The sequence below is a fragment of the Rhamphochromis longiceps genome, linkage group LG1, assembly GCF_057381845.1.
Source record: "Rhamphochromis longiceps isolate RC_006_pf linkage group LG1, R_longiceps_female_GT1.1, whole genome shotgun sequence".
NCBI classification, from domain to species: Eukaryota; Metazoa; Chordata; class Actinopteri; order Cichliformes; family Cichlidae; genus Rhamphochromis; species Rhamphochromis longiceps.
In genome coordinates this window covers 15,161,665-15,187,119 of record NC_140557.1, presented here as the reverse complement: position 1 = coordinate 15,187,119, position 25,455 = coordinate 15,161,665, and the positions used below count along the sequence as shown (strand labels likewise).

At 39.3% G+C, this 25,455-nt stretch overlaps 1 protein-coding gene and 1 long non-coding RNA gene across 4 annotated transcripts in view; one reads left to right on the top strand and one right to left on the bottom strand.

The window, feature by feature from the left end:
- Positions 1-25,455, bottom strand: part of kif26ba (kinesin family member 26Ba) — a 102,593-nt gene that overhangs the window by 71,783 nt on the left and 5,355 nt on the right. The gene's annotated exons all lie outside the window — the stretch shown is intronic.
- Positions 1-25,455, top strand: part of LOC146678465 (uncharacterized) — a 50,396-nt gene that overhangs the window by 21,705 nt on the left and 3,236 nt on the right. The gene's annotated exons all lie outside the window — the stretch shown is intronic.

Sequence of the window (25,455 nt, the reverse complement as noted above, 5' to 3'; positions counted from 1 at the left end):
TAACTTAATTTATTGCTAAATTTTAAAAACAACCACTTTTCTATTCATTAAGGTTTAGTTAACCATCAGTTTTAGCAATAAGAAAAACAATAAAAAATAAAATTGTGACTGTTTCTTTTATATTTATGTCTCATAATAGAGTTGAATGAATGTATTTATTGCACACTAGATGGAATAGCATTTAAATTAATACAATTTCAAACAAATAAAACCCACTTTTTTTTCCAGTGGTTTTTTCCACTGCCACCAGCTCTTTACCTTCTTTTTTTTTTGACATATTTCATCTGTTTTATGCCATATAATGGATAAACCATAACATTAAATGGTAATTGTCTAGAGATACAATGAAGATTTGTATACAGATTATATGTATACAATCGGAAATAAAAATAGCGGGATCCAAACATTATATTTTCAGTGGGAAAATGAGACTACAACCCAGAACAAAGTTCATCTGTGATTTTTAACAACAACAACAAACAAACAAAAAAACAGATCAGGGGTAATATTAATTGTATTTAAAGTATGATCATATACATTAAAAAAGTAAGCACACCATGGGAGGATCAACACATCAATCTTTGGTCATTTAGCAGCAGACCGGCAGAAAATAACTATATCTCCTGAATCAAATACCCAAAACTCCAATCAGTACACATGCTGTTGAAAAAGGCAAACTATACTGTATATGTATGCAAAGCATCTTCAGTTTTGACACTACACTTCTTACTATACATAAATAACCTTTTCATTAAGTAACTTTATTTCATTAAGAAGGCACACTAGATGTTAGTAGATTCTGTAGGCAAAAACATACATGCACATAGCTTAACACCACACAGTGGGGGTGTAGGGGTGTCCACACAGGAAGAGATTCACTTGTCACACTTAAGCCCATTGGCATGAAACTTTTAAGTCACTGGATGTCACTCACTATACAGTGTATCTGGTTGCCACATTACTACAAATCACTTCCTGTTGGGATACCATTTAAGAGTGCTCCTCTAAAGATAGTCCTCTTAACACCTTTATACTAAAGTAGCTTCTATAGAAAAACAGTGCTCCTTTTCTCTATACTTTGTTCAACCTGTTCACCCAAACAAAAAGCCTTACTTTTAACATCATGATTGATATGATTCTGTAATAAGTATACAGATAAATAGATAAATCAGCACTTTAGGTAAGTTAACCTGACACAGACACCACATATGAAAAATGTCAGCATTAAAGGCACTGAGGTGTAAAAACAGTGTGTTGTGCCTTTTTTGGTTAGAAAAAAATGTGAAGAAAAAGAGACTCATACTATAGGTTGAGTCAATACTTACATATTTATATTGCGCACAATGTAAACCAACAGTTAAACATGAGCAATGGAAGAAAAAACCAAAGTAACACGGGTCAGTTTGTTTATTTTTCTCTTTTATATCCTTTATATCTCTCTTTTTAAACTTTTTTCCGGTTACTCTTTGTGGATGCGTGTGTGAGAACAATTATTGTGTGCAGAATCACGATATTCATCCAATCTCTGTGGACTTATCTGTGCATTTGTGCATAGATATTTGTATATTAAAAGGTGCGTGTTGAGCCTGTATATGTTTTTCCAGACTAATTGGAACCACTTGGATAGAGCAAAGCCACTTTAAATCTCCTGCCATGACTCTTTGGACTCAATATCAAAGTTAACAAGCACACGCACACCCTGATACAGATCTGCATCTAAACCTCATTTGACCCTGGTGAAATTTTTTTTTTTTAGGTTTTCCATAAAGCATTAAGGTCTTTATCTTGCAAAGGTCATTAAATAGAAATGGCTTTTCCTCATAAAATTTAGCTTTGCTTAGGACCCTTGAGACTTATGGTAGGATTCAAATGACTGTGATTTTGTGAGCTTATTATTCACCCAAATGCAGGTGTGGTGTGCATGTCTGCTTCAGAGCTCTGTAATTCAATTAAACACCTGTGGTAGATGGTGCTACAAAGTGCAACCTTCCTGCTTTCAACTAGCCCACCTCTTGTGTAACAGGATGCGCATCCTCGTTCCCTTTTCTGCCTAAGTGATAGTTACAGACTGAGTGCATGGTTAAATGTAAAAACCATCTCATGGCATTTTAACTTAGAAAAGATTGAATAAGAACCGAGAGCATCACTTCTCTGCTATTTTATGTGCCTCGGGATGTACTCTACCATGCACCCTAGCATGAATCTTTTCTAAAGGATGCTATTACCAAGCACTGCAGCATCTCAGAGCCATTGCTTTCAAATCTCGTTTTTGGTAAAGATTCATACAGCTGTTTAAATAACCCAAGACACAGTAATGTATGCGCAAACACTTCAGTCTCAACAGCTGGGACCTTTGTCTGAACATCACAGTACATCATGCCAAGAAGATGTGTATGCACAGTATTTACCAAAGAGATGAGGGGGCATTCTTTGTTTACTGAAGTTTAATCAATACACGAGTTGTGGAGATGCAGAATTTCTATGTCCATGTGTATATGTGCATCCAATCAATATTCATGCGATGGATATCTCTTAGCAGATTTAGACATTAAGATTGAGACAGATGATTGACAGAGAAGAGATAAAAACATGCAGAACAACCCTTCTGGATCTATCAAGCCGCTCAATACATCATACTGGTGTTATTAACAGTTAATGGGCTGTTTATCACATTACTGACAAATAATACTGCTTTAACACAAAGGCTTCCCAACTGTATATCTGTGTGTGTGTGGTCAGCTTCTTTGGTGGCTCTTATTATGCTAATAACATAATAGGAGACTATTAGAAAAAGGAAAAAAAATAAAATAAATGTAACATCCTGTCTGCCACACCTAATAAGCCTCTCTCAATGACAAGCTTGTAGCTTTACAATCAATACACTGTATGTATGTATGTGTGTGTATGTGTGTGTGTGTGTTCATTTTAAAGTAAAACGTACCCTCTCAATGTGAGAACTGCCTGCTTGACTATGTCAACAAACCACTAGACCACAAGATACACACACACACGCGGCATGAGTTCAAATCCTGCTGAGTATGTGAGCGTGTGCATGTGTGTTTATGGATAAAGGGTAACTTGTTCTTGTGAAAACTAAGCAGCATAATGAACAGAACATGCTGTTAAACATACACATACACACACATGCAGTAATAGCATTATACAAACATACTCCTGCCTGACGTGAGACAATAATAGCACACTTCAAGCGGCAATAAATAGACTACTGGAGTGAGACTGTAAGGAGAAAGTTGAGGTGAAGCCTAACAGTAAATACAACTTCTTCTTGTTAGCTGCTTCCTATAGGGATTGCCACAGCAGCTCTATCCCTTCTGAAGTATCCTCTTCCATCACATAAACCCTCTGCATGTCCTCCTTCACTACATCCGTGAATCCTCTCTGTGGTCTTCCTCTTTTCCTCCTGCCGGCCAGCTCCATATTCAACATCCTTTGCCTGGTATATTCGCCAAATCAAACATGTAAATCATCAATGAGATTTATAAATACAGGTTGACAGTTTTAATTTTCTTTTTCTTTGCATGGGAAGTGCTTTGACTGAAGGGGGAAAGCATTAATAATGATTAATAGTCATAAAAATGATAACATTAGGTATTCTTAATGTAGTGACTTATGGTTTCAAATTACATTACTTTTATTAATGCTTATGTAAGAACCCTAAATTCCCCCTGTGCAGCTCAAATTTTCACTCTAGACAGAGTCTATTTCTCTTCGTCCCTGAGATCATCACCAAAAGGACTTTTTGGTAAATGGAAGAAAACTGCTGTACTGTCAAACTTATTGTAGATGTCCAAGAAAAGTGTAATGCCATGTCAATGTCAAATAGCGTTGGCCACTGAGTTAATCAGCACAAAGCAATAAAAGAAAACAAAGAATGACAAACTCAAAATGAAAAGGAGAGAATTGTCGAGCATTTAAACACATTTAAGTAAAAACATGCGTGAAATGGGATAGGGATGACTCTAGAATGGAAATTCTCATTTCTTATATATGTTATAAGTAATATCTTCCCATTACAGCCTTTACATAAACATTCTAATTATTGTGACTAGACCAGACTGTTCATGTTAGTTATAAAATATGATTGAGGGAGACATAAAATAAACCACTGTGAACAAATTGTGAAGCATTCTTCTCATCGGTGCCAAAACAATAACCCTGCTTTCCGCTTTTCCTGTTTGTACTGAATTGGAAAAGTCCTATCTTTGCCAAAAATTGGCAAAAAGGGAACATTTAATCTCTTTTGGCATCTTTTGACCCTTCTCTATCACCCTGTCACACATGCACACACTTAACTGTGAGAGCACAGCAGACAGGCGACTAAAGCAGCATTAAAGTGGTCCTTGAGATGAGGGTCTTGTTTTTCCCAATTAGCTAAGATTTGAGAAGCAGCCAAGCTGCCTGACTGAAAAAAAGGAGAGCTGTGGTTTCCAAGGGGAAAGATGGGGAGGGGGGATGAAAAAACAGGCAGCTTTTGCAAACGCTGACCATGAACACAACACCTTGTACACACAAAATGCAAATATACTTTCTGTGCCTGCTCGATGACCCCATTTCTGCAATTTTCCCCCTACTAATACTGCATTTTTTTTGTTATATTCAGCTCATCTTTCATTAGAACAGCATAACTTTGAGCTGAGTTAAGTATCTTACCAGACAAGGTAGGCTCTATTCAAAGGAAATTTTGAATTCCACCAATATGAAACACTCTGCAGATTAACAGAGATTTTTAGTGTTTTGCACAGTTTGATAATAACTTCTCGCTGTGAACTGTCATATTCTCTGCTCTCCTCACTTCCCCTCCTTCTTTCATCACACCTATTCATCTCTTCAACCCATCTCTTCACCTCTGACTTCATCAGTATTCTGTGAGTGACTCAATCACTCGCAGCATCACAGATAGTCTATATGTGTGTGCGAGTGTGATTCATTTCCTCCTACATGGGAGACAAACGCATCCTCGGCTCTACGCTGCAAAGATGGAGTGACAGAATAAGGGAAAAGCAGAGAGAGATGGCGATTGAGTCCATCGTAACTGAAAAGTGACCTCAGCAACTCTTAGTGGCTGACAGTCAGTGTGTTTGACTGTGTGCGTTTATATGTGTGTGTGTGGGTGGATGAGTGCAGACTGGACACAGAAGGATGCTATTACTGAGATTTGATGAAAAGAGACAGCTCGCCCTCACTGTTTGTGTGTGTGTGTGTCTGTGAGTGTGCAGGAGGTAAAGGATTCAGGAAAATAGGCTGTCAAGCTCAACAAGACACATCCCTTTCATAAGCACACACACACACACACAAATACATGGAAAAATACTCTTTCCACCACTGACTATGAGACAACACTTTGACCCACCTCCTTTACTGTATTCCTATTCTCTGTCTGTAACTGATTCCACGTCTATATTTAGCATCAGTTCATAGCATCATATCACATTCAAAACTAAGAAAACAGAAAAGGTGGGAAGAGAAGACAGACAGAAAACTGACTGACGTGTATTATATGTGTAGTCTTCATTGTTGTTTGCCAGTTTATTCTGGAGAATGTATGTGATCAGTTCCATATGAGTGACAAAGCAGAATAAATCTTTCCTTCCCATGCCTTCACTCATCCCTCTGCTCATCCATTTCTCCACTATTTGCTCCTGTATTTACCCTATCACAGACACACAGGCACTTCTCAGCAGGTCAGGAATCAGTGAATTCATGCAGAAGAGATGCAGACGGTCTCTTGCACCTGCTCTGACAACAAGCGAGCATACACATTATATAAGCTCATATACTTCTATGTAAGCACACACTCAAATAATGTAAACTAGCAAAGACATGGAGCAGATAAGAGACTGATAAAAATATTATAAATTTCAACTCTGTTGGCAGCCCATAATCGCAGTTATGATGGAGACTGTGTGCATGTGTGTGAATGATTGAGTCTGACGTCTTCGCAGGATGAAGGTCAATAACACACAGGTTATAAATGACATCACACACATCAAACCCATGGATAGGCACATATACGGTATATTTACCCAATGTTGCAGTGACCAAGGTCAAGCACAGGTCTCACACACCATTATGTCTAAAACATATACCATCTTTTCTCTCTCTTGTACATATACATACACTCTCCGGACACTTGTTCAACTACTCATTAATGCAAGTATGTAAACAGCCAGTAACATGGTGAGAACTTATTGCATTTAGGCAGATTAGGTAAATATGATCTGCTGAAGTTCAAATTGAGCATCTTAATGGGGAAGAAAGATTATTTGAGTGACTTTGAATGTGCTAGTTGGGCTGGGCTGAGTATTTCAGAAATTGCTGATGCTCCGAGTGGGTTTCTGCACAACCATGTCTGGGGTTTACAGAAAACGGTCCAATAACGAGACAATATCCAGCAAGTGGCAGTCTCTGAGGACTGTTTCCAGCACCTTGTTGAATCTATGCTACGAAGAATTAAGGCAGTCCTGAAGGTAACGAAGGTAAAAAGGTAAAGTATACCTTAAAAAAGTGTGCACTGTGTATGTTTGTGTTACATACACAAAGGTATCACACTCCAAAATTATACAGTTGAATAGTAGTTCAAATTCATAGCTTCACTGTAAGGAGAAAAAAAAATCATTTATAAAAACAACAACAAAGAAGCTGAACCAAAGCTGCTGAAACTGTAGTTTTTACCTAACTTATACCAAGAAACATTAAAGAATCAATCAGTGGTCAATGTAAATGTCAGTATGGATCATCATCATGGACCAAAACGCAAGATGCAAAACATACAAGTGGAAGAAAATCCCCAAATTTCAGAAATATCAAGTGGGGACAGGAGAAAAAGACAACTTCCAAAAAGCAGATTAAATCCAAATTTAAGAGAACCAAACAAGACACAAGTGAAAACCAAACAAACCAACAAACAAAAACAAAGAGGAGTGGAAGTCCATTTGAGAAAATCACTGCGAAAATCACTGGAAATGACTAAAAACCAGAACTTAAACAGATAATGGAACACAAGGAAAAGTAAAAAAGAAAAAGTAACGGATAGAAAATGATAGAAACAGAAATTCTAAATCAAGACAAAGAAAATATTATTAATGTCAATAATTAATTTAACTATATGTGATATTGGATTGTATTAATCCTAAAAAAATATACCGCTTAAACGATTATGACACCACTGAGACTTAACTATAAATGTGAGAAGAAAATACACGGGTAAAGTAACAAGAATATTTGTGCAGGGAATACTTCATGATGACAAATAGAGCCTGCGTAAAGAATCCATAAAAAACCACACCAACAATTCAGTGCAGATAGATAAAAACATTGAAATGCACTACACTTAATAAAAGCTACATTAACTCCTTGTGTTTAAAAGCTACCTAAGTGGAAGATTAGTGTTTTTGTAGCACACATCAGAAATAACCCTTAGCAGAAGTTGTTCTTTAATAGCATGTTCGCAAGTGCCAGAATATTAAGCAAACCAACCGCTGCCTGCACAGACTTTTCTCTTTCTTTGTTTCCCCTCTGTGACAAATAACTAAAGAACCCCGGAAGGTTTCCTCTTTCTCGCTCATTTATTACCTCCAGCCCCTCTTCCTCCTCTCTTTCCCTCTCTGAAGTATGTCTCCTTTAATCACCTTTTTAATTGGTCATTCCCTCAGATGATCCAATAATGGTAGTAGGAGTTAGATTGGTTAGGACATAACTGTGACCTATTACACTAACACACAAATGCGTACCAGCACATGTGCATAAATCCTGTGAAGCATTCATTTAAATGAACAGACACACAGTTTGCCTGCACACATTTACACACTCGCTTGTGTTGTTGACACATGTTAATAACAAAGAGAAATGCATTAGAAAGTTTGTGTTGTCACAGCAGTGTGAAAATTAATTAGCATAAGCATGTGCCTACATACTTCTGGTGTAAATTACTTGCTGCAAAATTTTCCTTGATACTTTCGGGGTTTTCTTGTTCATTTTTTTATGTGGATGTTTGTGCTGCCCGACGTTTGATTGTATAATGTTATGGCTTCAAGGCTTCTTACTGTATGACTGACAATTTATACAGTGTTCAATGTCATAAAACATATTCCAGAAGAGTAAAAACTGCAGTGGAAACATAACTTTCAGAGGAAGCAAACACTTTGTAAAACCTTATGTTATGCCAAACTTTCTAAGCAGGTCTTAACAGAATTTCCTCGCAATCCTACATATCCAGTTTTTATGTCTTGGTGACATAAAAAATATTATGTATTAATTTAGAAGATACTTCAAAATAACAGTCCAAAGAAATGCCCAGGTGCATTTAAAGATGGCTGTAGAGTGCCAAGACATGCTTCTAGAGCAATCAACCAACCAATCAAAATTTTAAAACATGCATAAAACATCAAATCAAGTTGATGATACAACATGAAATTTAATTTCTGCGCATTTTTCAGTGGAGCACGTGTATATCAGCGTCACCGCCATCATTAGCCCTTTAGTTAGCCAGACTTGCCGTGAGTAGTCCGTCTCTGAGACAAAGAAAGCAGGGTGGGTTCATTCAAAGAGGACAAACTTTTGATGCTTTTATCTGTTTGTCTTTATGGATTTTTCTTTGAAATCTTACTTTCCTTTGAAATGTTGTGGGCAAAACACTCTCAAGAGACAGACCATGTTGATGACACATTTGTGTCTGCAGCCAGCCATTCATGCAGTCACTCTTCGGGATTGACAACCATAATTAATTGGCTGTCTGCATGCTGCCATGAATTAGCTTAGGTTAAGTGCTCATCAGTTACAAAGTTGTTTTTTTCTTCACCCACAAACATATAATGTCCCAAAATAGCCTTGCTTGACCTGCGTGTGTGTGTGTATGTGTGTGTAATGTCAATCAAAGAGGATGTAAAATACTGGAAACAGATGCTACAGACAGATGAGATCTCTTTCTCTGTCTGTGTCCTTCTCACACGCAAACAGGACAAGTGTTTATGTGAATTAAAAGAGACTTTTTACATTTTTGCTTCATCAATATTTCAGCCCGTGTATCTGTACATCCACTGTTTGTTATGCATGCTGCCTTCTCATTAACAGCCCGAGCTGCAGATCTTGTCCCGGCCTGTACAGAGTTAAGTTTACAGTCGGGCTCCCTGCTAGTGTAAATGAGCTAGCTGGCTGGAAGACAGCCTGGCTTTTTTATTAGCTGCCCATCCACAACAGTGCCCAGTGCTATAAATGAAATAGCTGTTTAAATTGCTGCCTCTTTTTTTTAAATGTGAAAGTTACTCGCTGGTGCCTGTTTTTAAATTATCTGGCTATCGATGGTGCTTCCTGACTGTAAATGAACTGCATATAAACTCTGCAGTCTGTTTTTTTTTTAAATTAGTCCACCATCTGCACTGTAAATGAGGTATATGCAAAAATAATCTTCTTCACTGTGCTAGCTAGCTACCAATTAGCTAGTTGTCTGCACCTGAATATAGATGAGGGAACATGGCTAGTTAATTTAGGTGAGAATGTATTCTATGTGAATGCCTGTTTCACATTGGATATCTGCAAGCAAGGCAAAATTTCACACCCCGCTCTGTTCACATCAGAAAGAAAGAAACGATTAAACAAACAGAGAACAGGTGTAAACATTGTGGCACACCTCTAGTAGATCTACCACAGAAATGGTGCTCTGTGATAGCTTTAGTCTCCAAACATCTATGTATGGGATGCTCTAAAATAAGCCATCAACCATCAGCCCCAAAAGGATGCCAGGGACGACAGAATTTCCACTTCAATGGGTCAATGCTGTTAGGCAACACAAGGGGATACGTGTACAGCAGCATGAAGGATGTTTTATTGTTCTGACTGATTGGAACTCATCAGAGCTTGACAATAAAATGCCAGGTCTTCACTATCCCTGGTGAGAAATCTCTGATTTTACATTATATTGCTAATATGCTCCATATTAAGATCAAAAGGATCCAAGCCTTATGACGTGCACTACATAGAGACTGCACAACTATACTTTTTTCCAGCTTCAGTCACTAAGAATATAGGACATTTAAAGGATGTGCTTATGCTTCAGGAGCCACACAGCAAATCCTTTTCCGTCTTTTCTCTGTTCTGTTTTCACCCTTTCCAGGCATGGGGTTACACCTTGTCTTGATTAGTTGTAAAAATGTGTCTGACTGAGCACAAAATAAAGTATTCGCTCATAATTGTTTATTCTCCTCTTTTTGTCCTCCACCTAGTTTTTAACTGTCTTTCCCCAAGCTCTTCATCCCATCCTCTTGCTGCCTCTCTTTCCTTTCCCCTCTCTTCTGAATCCCTCTCTTTTGCCCCCTCTCTCTCTCTGTGACAGTGATAAATTGCCCGCCGGGTTGGGTAATCCATCTTGCCGTATCCCACACGTGAATACACACTCTCCAACGCCCTCTCACTCCTCCTCTGCTCCCCTCTTTTCCTCCACTTTTCCTATCCATCCGTTCTTTCCCCCCTAGTATCCTTTCATTCCAAGGTTAGTGAAGCACCGGAGGAGCTGAAGGTAAAGATCTGCCCAATAACCTCCATTTATACCTTTACACAGTATGTGCACACACATGAGAAAAACAGGTAAACACATGTGTTTCGCAGGCAAATGATACAATATATAAAGTCACATCACCAGTGGATGGCATGAGTTTTCCTCTCTAATAGTGTGGCAGAAAGGCAGTATATCAAGTCATTTATTATGAACAACCAAGACTTTAATTACTATCCTTTTTTAAATAAAATAAAAAAAATCGCACATGTTGAATGTTAGAAGTGTGATTAGCAGGTCTTCAGTCAGTATTGTCAATTTTTAGTTACAGAGCTCCAGACTATCACTCAGCTGCCCCTAATTTCAGACGAAGTAAAGTGGTGATAACTAGGGTGTCCTGGTGACCTGATAGTGAGTTCATATGTACCATTTAGCCCAGTTGCAACATCTTTGGTTTCATGTCATTTGTGTCAACCCCTCCCTTTTACCCTCTATTTTTGGTGTTCCTCATCTACAAAAACAGCACAAAAAAGGCCAAATGGAAAATTGCCTACATGACTAATAGTCTGCAGCTGTGCAAGTAGCTCTGTTAAGTTCTTATTAGACACAAGGAATTAAGAGAAACACTAATATCAGGATGAATAAAAATAGACTGATTTTAAGAACCATTTTCAGCTTTTTTCTTTCTTTAGCACAATATATTAGCTCTGAATATAAAGCACATCTAAGGATGTTGTTACAATTTGCAAAGGACTGACACATATGCAGGTTTGACAATCACCTAAGCTGGAGGTTCATGTGTCTGTACTATAATTTTCTGAAACTGATAATCCAACATTAATATGTCTCACTGTCTCTGCTTCTCTTGTATTAATTAACTATTAAACAACTATCTTTGGCACTCTTCAACAACACTGCGAACATCTCCCTGGAGAGGCAGTTTTTGTAGATCTGTTTTCCCTGAGCTGGATATATCCTACAAACTACAAATGATTTTGAGAACACATAAGCCAGCTGCTTTACAGGTTACCCTCAGCAGACATGGGCAATACCTCTATATACCGGTGAAGACATTTCATTGTGGAAAATATATCTAACTAGTGATTATATATTTCACTCAGGACCAACCAACTCATTTGTTAAAATATTTCTGTTTAACAATATGGAAAAACAAGGACACATTTTAAACAGCTAAAATTGTTAGAAATGTTTTTGGTAGAAAAAGCTAACTGCACTTTGAACAACAAATAATGCAGAAAGATTAAGCCAGTTTGTTAGTTTACTCAGCTTTATAATCATATATATCATATACTGTATATCAATCAGCCTGCTAACGCTATTTAATATGCCAAGATTCACGAAAGTCAACTGAGTGTGCTTGCTCTTCTCCAGGCTTCATTCTTGCACAGTAGCACTCATTCATACACTTCTGCAAAGCAAAGCACAGTGCTACACTGTTGCCCAACGAGGTCCTCAAAGGGAACAGCTGGGGCTGGAGAGCTTTGCTCAAGAGCACAGTTGTTACTGAGAGTGGGAAGACTTCATACGCATTTCACAAGGTCACCAAACCTGAATTCGTAATGACAACCATTCAGTCACAAGGCTGTAATATGAACAGCTAAACTACTCTTGCCCAACCAGATATGATCAATCAGAGATGAAACAAGGAGTAAAATAAGAACTGGAGAGATATGTGAAGGTAAAGATTAAAAAGGGAGAACCCTGCTTTTCTATGGCAGCCCTGTCCCTTTTTCTGACAATGTATGTAGGTAGACGTACAGTCAATAGCAGATAACAGTAAACAACAACAACAACCACAACAACCTCTCTAAACCGAGCCCACAGCCTCCATCTGCTCAAGGTAATTGGAAAGTTTAACGGCTAGAGGCTATTCTCTGTGTCTGATTGAAGCGCAGACTGGGAACAAACAGCCAATTTACTTTCTCACTCTCTTCTCTCTCTCTCCAAAAAGCAAACACACATACACACACTTTCCCTCTTTCACCCTTGTCCAGTCTATAAGCATTATTGCCTCTCCCTTTCTTTAAACTCTGTTTTGACTAGGTTTTTATTCTCTCTTTTCTTTTCCCCAGCCTTTCCTATCTATTTTTTTAATCTTTCACCCCCTCCATCATGTGATAAGAGGAGGAATGGGAGAGGAGTGATGTGAGGTCAGAGGGAGTGCTGTTATGATGAGATGGATGATAAGTATTAGGAGGAAGTGGATGATATTTATGTCTGTTGGTCAGTAGGCCTGAGAGGGTGATAACAGAAAAGAAGGAGAGGACAAAAAAGGACAGCAGAGGAAAAATCTGCTACTTAAGATTTAGTTTTAAGAATCTGCTAGGTTATATTGAAGTCCTATTCAAAGAGGTTCTTGATCAAAAGCCTTTAAAAATACTACAGTAGCTGATACACAACTATTTCAGTGAAATCTACCATGAGAACCAGAATGAAAACTGTCTGCTGCTTAAATGTCATCCTTGTTCTGGTTGCACCTCCTGCCCTTTAAAATCCTCTGACGCAATACACTCACAGTCCTGCTTAAAATACACACACACACTGGGTTCTCCTGTCATCCTGTCTTTGGCATTCGTCAGCCTCTTAACTTACAGTATATAGCTCAGCTAGGAATGTATGTAAATACTCATAGGCACTAATTTTGCAGGCCAACAGTGCAGTGTATTTAAAACAGGAATGCCATTACTGTACTTGTAAAAGACGACCAGCTGACCCTCAGAGCCCTGCTTCTAGTTTTCACCCTAAAAGGCAGGCATGTTGGCACTGTAGGGACTCACAATCACAGTCACACAGTACACAAGGTCACCGCAGCTTTTTGTAGGCAACTCTGTCGCCTCTTCCCACACACTCATCTTTTCTTCTATCCTTTCTGCTCCTCTCTCTACATCCCACTCCTCTTCAGTTTCCCACATCTATACTTTCAGCTTTCAATATGCTTCATTGTGAGCAGCATGCACAGTAGGCTCCACTGGTGTGTGTGTGTGTGTGTGTGTGTGTGTGTGTGTGTGTGTGTGTGTGTGTGTGTGTGTGTGTGTGTGTGTGTGTGTGTGTGTGTGTGTGTGTTTGAAGGAGAACAATATTGTAAAGCACTTTGTAGATTCTGGCTAAGGTTGTAAGGCATTTAATGTGAGTGCAGATCATTTACAGTGAGGGAGAGACGACTTTTTTTTTTTAGGTTAAATTACATTCACTATTAAAGTCTACACTATTCCCCTGTTTATGTTAATGAAAAATATTCCCTGGGGCATAATTAGAGAAATAATAAAAGAGAAACATAATATACTTGAGAAGGTCCATTTTCAAATGTAAATTTGTGAGACTCTTGATCAAACAAATTTGTCAATTCGTTTAAAGTCAATGTACTGTTTCAAAATTGTGGCCTCGGGAAAGAAAATCTGTTGCCAAAGCTGTGTTGTTGTTATTTTTAAGCCAGAAATGACACTGTGTGATCTCATATGGCTAAAAAAGCAGGGATTGTTAACAGATCAGATACTGGTGAGCTCATATTCTAAATATAAACCTGCAAGCCAGTGCAAGCACTGTAGTGAAACATGAATATAGTTTACTGTATTTCATGTGTGTGTGTGTGTGTGTGTGTGTGTGTGTGTGTGTGTGTGTGTGTGTGTGAGACAGAAAACAAGCTAATCCTTTCTCCTTTGAATACTGCTTTAAGCTTCTCTAGTTTCATCTGTATTGTTCAGGTGAATTATAATGACTTCACTTTATAGCCAGACCACAGTTCTAATCATTGAAATGTCGGCATCAGGAATAAATACATAGACATGCCTGTCTGAACCACATGACTCCTTATGCAGAAACTACAAAAAAGAGGGCAGCAGAATATCTTTAATTACACTCAGTATTTTATTGAAGTTAAAATGATGTAACAATGGGATTTGAATACCATAATCATAGTTCGGTAGATGTATATTTTCACATTTTAGCTAGTAAAGTTGCCAGTAGAAGAGATATAGCCAAAGTTAACTGCCCCTACTTCAAAAGTTCAGAACTAAAACACACAGACATGCACACAGAAACACCCACACACACACACACACACACACACACACACACACACACACACACACACACACACACACACACACACACACATACACACACACACACACACATACAAACCATCCCTATCACCCACACCTCAGTCTGTCATGAGATTTTCCTAGTGCGAGATGCTGAAGATAGATGTGCTATGTGTGACTGTGTGATAGCCTGTGACTGTTGGTATGGGTGTGTGTTTGCATGAGTGAATGTGTATGCTTCTGTGTGATTTATCAGCTTGTGACAGCAGGTTGGCTAATGTTAGAAGTGTGGTTAGCAGGTCTTCAAATAAACCGTTCAGCGAGCGAGACTTCACAGCGTCAGAGAGAGCTGGCGCTGGCACCTGCTGCTGCTGGAACACTGGAACATTTTCACTTTTCATCTTGGCTCTTGATGATGGAATAGAAAAGTTTTCAACTTAGATATAAACAGTGTCAGAACAGGTACAGCATGTTTTGGGTTTTTTTACACAGACAAACAGACTGATAGAGACAGATGGATACATGCATACATGATAGATGCTATACTTTGCAATATATGCCATTTTTCCACAGATCCATGGTTGCAGTTTGTAAACAACACACAGGTAGAATGTCACATTTTCTTTCAACACTCACACAAATGCCCAATATATAGAATCAGGACAAGACAGACAGAAAGATGGCTGCTTAACTACTCAGTGACAGAGAGGCAGTTGCCATGGTAGCTGTGGGCCCCATGGCAGCAGGTGCTGTTGCCACTTTCACTACCATCCAGCAATGCACACTTGTCCTCAATAACCCGCTCACACATGCCAGTTTGTGTTCATTTGTGTGTGTTTTCATATGAATCTCCGTGTACTTTGGTGTGTGCACGTTAGTATTAGTTTGCATACGTCCAGTTGTGTGCCAGGGTGTGTTTGGGTATGTGCACTCATGCATATGATTTGCCTGTTGTTGCAATTTTGCCAGTGTGCGGAAATGGTGAGTATGTTTGTTCTGAGAGGAATACTGAGGTACTAGAAATGTAAAATTTGGTTCTATTTCTGCTGATTTTTACATTTAAACATATGTTTTCTCATTTTGGCCTTTATTAGAAAATAGATTGTTTTAAATCACAGTGAACAAAAAGATGGAATAAGGGGAAACCCAAATAAAAACACCCAAACTTCAGGAAGCATAACTGAATCTTAATTTGGAATTTTTTTTAAACCATTGCTAGTACAAAGTAATGCAAATGCTTTACAAAACAGAGGGAAACAGCCTTGCCAAGTAAAAAAAAGAAATTCCCTAGGGAAAAACTTCCCAAACTTGCTTTTTAAATTAGCCCGTGGCTGCAGTTCAAGAGTCAAAGTGGCATCTGCTGTACTAACACTTTGCACATCCATCTGCTGGATTTTAAAATGTGCATATTTTCCTACTAGTTTCCTATTTAATTCACATTGGCAAACTCAGATTCATCGTGTGCCCTCTTTCGGAGCAGGCAGACCTTTATGCAGCTTCTCTGGCTGCAGGGGATGGAGTCACCACGCAGACACAGTTTGCTGAATGTAGCAGCCTACTGGCAGGGGTAGTTAGTCTAATTAAGTGTGTCCACTCTGGGTCAGTGACAATAATGACAATAATAGCAATATTAGCAAGAGCAGTCTTCAAGAGCAAGAGTGGTTTCTTCCTCGCCTTCCTTTCGTAAATTTAAATATTTGTTTCTCTCATCTTCATTTCTCTAGAGCCTCGTTTTGCAGAAAAAAACAAAGCACATCTGTGAGTGTGTGTATGCCAGTGTTTCGGCCACTTTGAACTTAAAAGGACTGTTTTGGGGTTAAGACTCTGATTCAGCTTTAAGGTTACATGTAGGTTTAGGTTGGGGTTAGGGCAAGAGCTGAGGTTTGACCTTTAGTTGTAGCTAAGCTAAGGTTAGGGGATGTTTTCTGTTAAGTGTAGGTGACATCTGGAAAAAAAGAGAGAGAGCTTGTATGTTAGTGTGTCTGTGTTGCTGGTATCTCATCTCTGCAAGGCAACATTTGTAGGCATAATGAGATGGGGGGGGGGGGGGGGGATTCAGAGTACAAGCAAAAGGAGGCATAAGAGAAGGAAACAGCAAGTACAGACAATGGTTGCTGGGTGCTGCGTTGGACCACTTTGTCTCCATACCCTTTATCCCTGCTGGATCTTAATCAGCACATTTATGCTGGTTCCAGCTTTTCCCATAGCAGAGGGGTCTATTTCAAAAGGGCTGGCAATTGTCCTAATGAGATACACATGGTCAGAAATCCTGTTCAAGCCTCCAAGTGTACTCCACCATTATTCACACTCATTTGAATTTAACACACATGAAATACCAACTTTCTAATACCAACTTTTTTAATTAATAGATTTATTTTCCTAGAAGAGACCTTGCCAATACATTTACTGACACCTGCTCATCACTTATTTTTGTTATTTTACATATTTGCATGCATTCAATCTGTTAGCTGAAAGGAGTTCTACAGTCTCCTGACTTACTGGCTTGTCTGCTGACTTAGCCTCTAGGGCCAATGGTCAATATTTTACAGCTTCCTGCTTAAGAAACACACTTTTGTTTTATGACTTCCTGTTTTTCTGCCCATCCTTGTTTATTCATGCAGATAAATGCAATGTACCTGAACACAATCAAAGCCTACTCATGTGATTGATGAACCGAACTTGGATTACAAATGGAAACCAGAAAACGTCCATCATCCAAAGCTGTTATCAGTTTATAGTGATTATTTATGACCCAGCTCTTGAAAAGATTTAGTTGTATTTATGTTACCTCAAGGCACTTTAAACTGTTAGGCAAAGTCCTACAGTAGAAAGAACTATTATGATCAAACAATGCTGTATGAGCATGCACTTGATGAGGGTAGGAAGGAAGAACCAGACTCCAGGAGAAGCAGCTGTCTGCCCTCACCATTTTGGGGGTGAACAGAAAGAGAATATAGAAAACAAGAATATGGGGAGATTTCTTGACCTCTGTGGGCGACTTTTCTTTGGTGTGCCTTTGTCTGTAAATTCTAAACACTGCACAGTCCATGTAGGATATAAGTGCATTAGTTTTTCAGGTCATTTAACATACAGGGAGTGCAGAATTATTAGGCAAGTTGTATTTTTGAGGAATAATTTTATTATTGAACAACAACCATGTTCTCAATGAACCCAAAAAACTCATTAATATCAAAGCTGAATGTTTTTGGAAGTAGTTTTTAGTTTTAGCTATTTTAGGGGGATATCTGTGTGTGCAGGTGACTATTACTGTGCATAATTATTAGGCAACTTAACAAAAAACAAATATATACCCATTTCAATTATTTATTTTTACCAGTGAAACCAATATAACATCTCCACATTCACAAATATACATTTCTGACATTCAAAAACAAAACAAAAACAAATCAGCGACCAATATAGCCACCTTTCTTTGCAAGGACACTCAAAAGCCTGCCATCCATGGATTCTGTCAGTGTTTTGATCTGTTCACCATCAACATTGCGTGCAGCAGCAACCACAGCCTCCCAGACACTGTTCAGAGAGGTGTACTGTTTTCCCTCCTTGTAAATCTCACATTTGATGATGGACCACAGGTTCTCAATGGGGTTCAGATCAGGTGAACAAGGTGGCCATGTCATTAGTTTTTCTTCTTTTATACCCTTTCTTGCCAGCCACGCTGTGGAGTACTTGGACGCGTGTGATGGAGCATTGTCCTGCATGAAAATCATGTTTTTCTTGAAGGATGCAGACTTCTTCCTGTACCACTGCTTGAAGAAGGTGTCTTCCAGAAACTGGCAGTAGGACTGGGAGTTGAGCTTGACTCCATCCTCAACCCGAAAAGGCCCCACAAGCTCATCTTTGATGATACCAGCCCAAACCAGTACTCCACCTCCACCTTGCTGGCGTCTGAGTCGGACTGGAGCTCTCTGCCCTTTACCAATCCAGCCACGGGCCCATCCATCTGGCCCATCAAGACTCACTCTCATTTCATCAGTCCATAAAACCTTAGAAAAACCAGTCTTGAGATATTTCTTGGCCCAGTCTTGACGTTTCAGCTTGCGTGTCTTGTTCAGTGGTGCTCGTCTTTCAGCCTTTCTTACCTTGGCCATGTCTCTGAGTATTGCACACCTTGTGCTTTTGGGCACTCCAGTGATGTTGCAGCTCTGAAATATGGCCAAACTGGTGGCAAGTGGCATCTTGGCAGCTGCACGCTTGACTTTTCTCAGTTCATGGGTAGTTATTTTGCGCCTTGGTTTTTCCACACGCTTCTTGCGACCCTGTTGACTATTTTGAATGAAACGCTTGATTGTTCGATGATCACGCTTCAGAAGCTTTGCAATTTTGAGACTGCTGCATCCCTCTGCAAGATATCTCACTATTTTTGACTTTTCTGAGCCTGTCAAGTCCTTCTTTTGACCCATTTTGCCAAAGGAAAGGACGTTGCCTAATAATTATGCACACCTGATATACGGTGTTGATGTCATTAGACCACACCCCTTCTCATTACAGAGATGCACATCACCTAATATGCTTAATTGGTAGTAGGCTTTCGAGCCTATACAGCTTGGAGTAAGACAACATGCATGAAGAGGATGATGTGGACAAAATACTCATTTGCCTAATAATTCCGCACTCCCTGTATAAACAAAATGTATGATAGAAATAAATATCAACCAAATTTTAATCAACCAAAATACTTAAATATTAAAATACATGTCATGTCAGGACAAGTGCTTTCTTAGAAACACAGGAGTGAAGTTACTGAATTGGCATAGAGAGTCTGTCTGTATGTGTATGTCTGCAATGTGCGGGTGGGAGAGTATGGTGGCAAATTGACACAAACCTAGTGAGAACCTCTACAATTCAGCCTGCATCAGCATCTCTCCCTCTCTTCACACACATATCCCTCCATCCACATCATCTTGCTGTTATTGATAAAGTCCCCTCTTTATATGGTAATGTCTTTCACACCTGAAAGGCATCAGGAGGGCATGATCGCTCTCTCTCACACACAAAACTACATATATATATATATATATATATATATATATATATATATATATATATATATATATATATATATATATATATATATATATATATATTAGGGGTGCAACGATATTCGTATCGATATTGAACCGTTCGATACAGTGCTTTCGGTTCGGTACGCATATGTATCGAACAATACAACATTTGTAATTTATTTTATCAACTTTCCTTCTGACGATGCTGTCTGTGTGGAGCGCTCAGTGAATCTGCGTTCGACTACTCCGCCTAGGCTGCACTGTCAAGCGCAGATCCACTGAGCGCTCAACACAGACAGCATAGTCAGAAGGAAGAGCGCAGGGCACCTCCCCCACCCCTCATTCAGATCTGGCGTTTGGAATTATTTTGGTTTTCATGTGACGTATGACCCTGAAGGTAAGCGAGTCATGGACTAAAGTAAAACAGTATGTTGGATGTGCCATGCAATGCTCAATTACATGGGTGGGAACTAGTGTGTTAGTGCAGTTAGCTCGTTAACGTGTTAGCCGTCTAGCCCCATGCACGGGGCGATCGGCGGTAGCTCGTTAACGGAGATTTGCCGTGTTGTGGCGTTAAGGTCATTTCAACGAGATTAACGCTGACAGCTCTAGTGGGAACACAACGAATATGACTGCACATTTACACCGACATCATCCTAGTGCAAAGACAAGTGGAAGCAGACAAAAACAACAAGCATGCATGCTACAAACTTTACCCGAGTCATTTAGACAGCCGTTAGCACATGATTCTCCTTATGGGGACCTGATATGTTTAATATTGTGGCGAGCTCAGACAAGGAAGAGACGGAGGTGTCGTTTGGTCTTGCTTCCCGTGAGCTAGCCAGAGAGCACAGCCGTTTATTGACATCTGCAGAAGAACACTGCCGCTAGCTAACTGCTCAGCTCGGCAACCGCACAGCAACAACACACAGGGCGCCCTAGCACTAGTGGGAACACAACGAATATGACTGCACATTTACGCCGACATCATCCTAGTGCAAAGACAAAAACAATAAGCATGCTACTAACTTTAGCCGAGTCATTTTGGGGCGATCGTGGCTCAAGAGTTGGGAGTTCGCCTTGTAATCGGAAGGTTGCCGGTTCGAGCCCCGGCTTGGACAGTCTCGGTCGTTGTGTCCTTGGGCAAGACACTTCACCCGTTACCTACTGGTGGTGGTCAGAGGGCCCGGTGGCGCCAGTGTCCGGCAGCCTCGCCTCTGTCAGTGCGCCCCAGGGTGGCTGTGGCTACAATGTAGCTTGCCATCACCAGTGTGTGAATGTGTGGATGACTGGATATGTAAAGCGCTTTGGGGTCCTTAGGGACTAGTAAAGCGCTATATAAATACAGGCCTTTTACCATTTAGACAGCTGTTAGCACATGATTCTCCTTATGCTGCTGATAATATAGCCCAGAAGAAGCGGATAGTATAGCTTTTATTTTGGAAAGAGACATTTCTCTGTAATAAACTCTCTTTTCCAAAGATGAGTGATTCCTCAATCAGATACAGGGCTCGCAAAATCGCTAGCCCGACGTCCGGGGGCTAGCGATTTTTTTCAGACGGGCTACCCTGCCCGTCGGGCTATTGTAGGAAGGAAAAATATATGTCAATGCTTTTGCATTCTTTCAGAAATGTAGCTGGGTAATTATGTCATTGGCATCGGTGAGCCACTGTCAATATGTGACATATTGAAATCGCGTTTGAATTTGCGCTTGTTTTTTGATTTCACTTTGCAATCGTGCAAACTGTGTATAGAGAGCGACAGCACTGATCTGTGAGTGATGATAATTTGTGCACCAATTCCTCTGACATCGTCTTATTAATCGTTAGCTTACTATGCAAACATGACAAGTGAAATCTCCCGCAGCTTAAACATGTGAGAGGTTGATCGCGCAGAGAATCGCTGAGCTTATGTGAGTCCGTGTGTAAAAGTAGCAGTATATATATTTTAGTTCTGCTGAGCCAAATAAGACAGGTCAGGGTGAAGAAGTGACAGCCAAAGAAAAGCTTACCACAAAATGGAGAAGTTATGACAAATCAGACTATAAGGCAAAAAGAAAGTGCAGCTTTATGGTTTCATGGACAAAAGAATTTCTGTGGCTGCAATATGACGAGCTAAATAACCAGGGCTGCACATAAGTGGTCCGCAGGTGCGCATTCGCTGTCAAAATAAAAAACACGCACAAGGGTTAGGGTTAAATTTAAAAACTGTACTTTTGAGTTAAAATATATATTTATAATTTTAATAAATGACAAATTAAAAAGGCATGAACATTTTTTTGTATCGAAAAAATATCGAACCGTGACACCAAAGTATCGAACCGAACCGAACCGTGAATTTTGTGTATCGTTGCACCCCTAATATATATATATATATGCCAAAAACACACACTAAGACGCACTATTATTCATGTGAACTCATATAATTTCACCCTCTCTCCCAACACTTTCTCTCCCATCAATCTCTCTCAAACACACACACACACACACACACACACACACACACACACACACACACACACACACACACACACACACACACACACACACACAAACAACTACGAGGAACCCATTAACACTGATGGAGATATGTATGCCGCTCACATCTGTCACATGTCGCTGCCGTGGCAACACCAGCTGCCGTGGTTACCGGAGGCCTGCTTCTGTAGTGTTATGGGATTTGGTTATTATAGGATAGCTAGCTACCTGTGTGCAGAAAAATATCCCTTTGAGGACAGATTGCTGAGCAATGATACTCCACCATTTGATCTGATAAGTGGACTAATTACAGACTAATCACTGGTTGTAGGTGACAATTACTTGGTGACTGGGATTAGTTAAGATGATTAGATCCACAAGTGTATCGACATCACTTGTGTTCATGGATTGGAAAGGCGGCAATGGCAGACAAAACAATAAGCTTCAAATCTCCAGGTCACCTGATGGTCAAATAAACCTCTCATCATCTACACGTTTTACACTCCTACTGATACAGCATTAGCATTTCCATCCTTTGTGTCAGATGTGTTCAGATTGCTGAACCTCTGCCCAAAACTGCATCTACAAATTAAGGAACAACTTCAGAATAGTGTTCCTCAACATAAAATGAGGGTTCTAACATACATAATATAATCAACGGATTCGGAGAATCTGAAGAAATCTCTGTGTTCTAAAGAAAAGACTGAAAATAAGTTTTTGATGCTTGTGATCTTTGACCCTTAGGCGGGACTGCATTAAGCATGGGACACTTCCACAAACCACTACCCATAAACACAGTTTACTGTGCCATCCACAAATGCACTTTAAAGCTCTATGATGCAAAGAATCATAGACCTTTCAAATACTGAGGTCAGTGAATGCGTATGTGGTGCTTTGCTGTTAGCTTCTAGCATGCTAACCTATATGTGATCAAGACGCAGAAACACCACCATCTTCATTGGTGCTAAAATTAAAACGGGCTGATCTCATCTGGATTGTTATCATTCCTCTATTCAAATCCTTCAGTTCACACAGTTTGGGAGTGGAGTAGTGCCTATGGAACTGGCAGCTTTCACATCTGGAAAAAGCGCAAAACTGATTTTAGAGAAAACTGATTCTAAAAAGAGAGGGGATCACAAAATTTGCAGACAACTGCATTCTGTCCCAACTTTTGTGGAATTGGGGTTGTATTTTCTGTATTTACTTTTACAATGGTGGCTGCTTATATAAAACAGGAGCAGACTTTCAAATATTGAGGTCAGCAAATGCATATGCGACGCTTTGCTGTTAGCCTCAAACATTATAAGTTAGCTATTGTTAACACGGTGTGAAAGAAATCCATTATTTTTATTCATATGATACAGTGTGTTGAGTCAGGACTGAACCAATGTATGTTCCAAATACTATACCATACAAAATAATGTATAGGATGTATTGGTGTATTTTAAACACCCTTTCAAGCACCATAAAGCTGCTCCTAAAGTGGTCTTTATATCCCCTTACATGACAACCTCACACCTTTTCTGATTTATTTTCTTGTTAATTTTTCAAAGCTTTGACATCTAAATTATATGTAAACACTGAAATGATGGATACATGAATTCTAGGTACCTTCAAATGTGCACAACACGTGCTAGGTTATCAGGTTTTCAAATTTTTTGAAAATCAAATCAAATCAAATCACTTTTATTGTCACATTACATGTGCAGGTACATTGGTACAGCACATGTGAGTGAAATTCTTGTGTGCAAGCTTCACAAGCAACAGAGTTGTGCAAAATACAATAATGTAAACAAGCAAAATACAAGAATGGCTACATCTGAAACTAATAAATATATGTACAATATATAATAGTATATGCATTTCTGGATGTGTATACTAAATATTTTTCTACGTGTGTGTGTGTGTGTGTGTGTGTGTGTGTGTGTGTGTGTGTGTGTGTGTGTGTGTGTGTGTGTGTGTGTGTGTGTGTGTGTGTGTACACATATTTTACAAATTAAATAGAGTGCAGTTAGCAGAGAACTGGGATATTTTTAGATAATAACTCCGGGCTTGCACTTTCTGGCTGAGTTATGATAACTTGGGCGTGAACAAGCGAATAGGCTAAGTAAAAAAATAACCACTGCATGTCAGGATCATAGAAAGCTTTACTTTTTCAATCTGACTGCACGCTAACTGCAATGATCCCCGCCTTGGTAGCTGCTGACAGATGTTTAATCTACAACCACATCTAGGCAGACACATCAATGAATCTGTTAATACAAACATTTTAAGTGCATAAGGCATTTATATCCAGAAGAAACTCCAACGGTTAAGTGCACTGTACTTGACATAACATGTTCTAATTGACAAAAAAAAAGTACAGATAAAAGCAATCTTAATAAATCTCATACTGACATCAAGAGGTCCTTGGGGAGGGCATATATATTCACAAACATATCCTTCTTTGGCTCTATTCTTATGTCTCGTGGGAAACTGTATACGTTTCACTTTATAAACATGGATGGTTTTAACTTTCCACTGATCTAAAACAGTCACTTTGCTAGTGACTTAAACATACACACACATAGTGACCCACTTTCCTGAGCTAAACTGGACAAGCAAAAACAGATCACCCTCCATCCATTTATGATTTGGGTGTGTATATAAAGGATGAATACACAAACACAAGTCAGACATGCAGATATACACACCACTGCAATAAGGACAGAGGCCTTAAGTGAGTGCAGCTGTGTAGCCAGATGTGCTTTAGAGTCCTAGTTGAGTCCAGCTTGTTTACATTAACTGATAGCTGCGTACACAGTCTATAAGTGGATGAGCATTCAAACCGTGGTTTGTCTTCAGCAATATATTATCTTGACATTTAAGCACAATGACAAATCATTTTATGGATGCTTGTTTTTATGCGTGTTTGTGAGCAGACTTGCACACACCTACACATTGAACTGCAGACATCCAGACAGGAAAATATTCAAAAGGTAAGCACGGCGAAGGTCATCATTAGCATAGTATTAACGACCCTGTGTGTGAATGTCTGAGCACTTGTATTACTCACACACTACTCACAAATGTGTTTACACAGTCACAGTGTGAGGACTTTTTTTATGTTTTATGGGGATGAAGAGTGAAAAAAAAATCATTAAATTTCAAAGTGAGTAATTTGATTTGAAGGCTACAATAAGGGTAAATCTATGGAAATTGAATGCAATGTATGCAATGGCTAAAGAAATGGTAATACGACTCTTTGTGTGTGTGGGTCAAGCATAACTTGCATAACGTTGTGTAGTCAGATCCATGACACAGACAAAGGCATGTGAACGTGTGTGTGTGTGTGTGTGTGTGTGTGTGTGTGTGTGTGTGTGTGTGTGTGTGTGTGTGTGTGT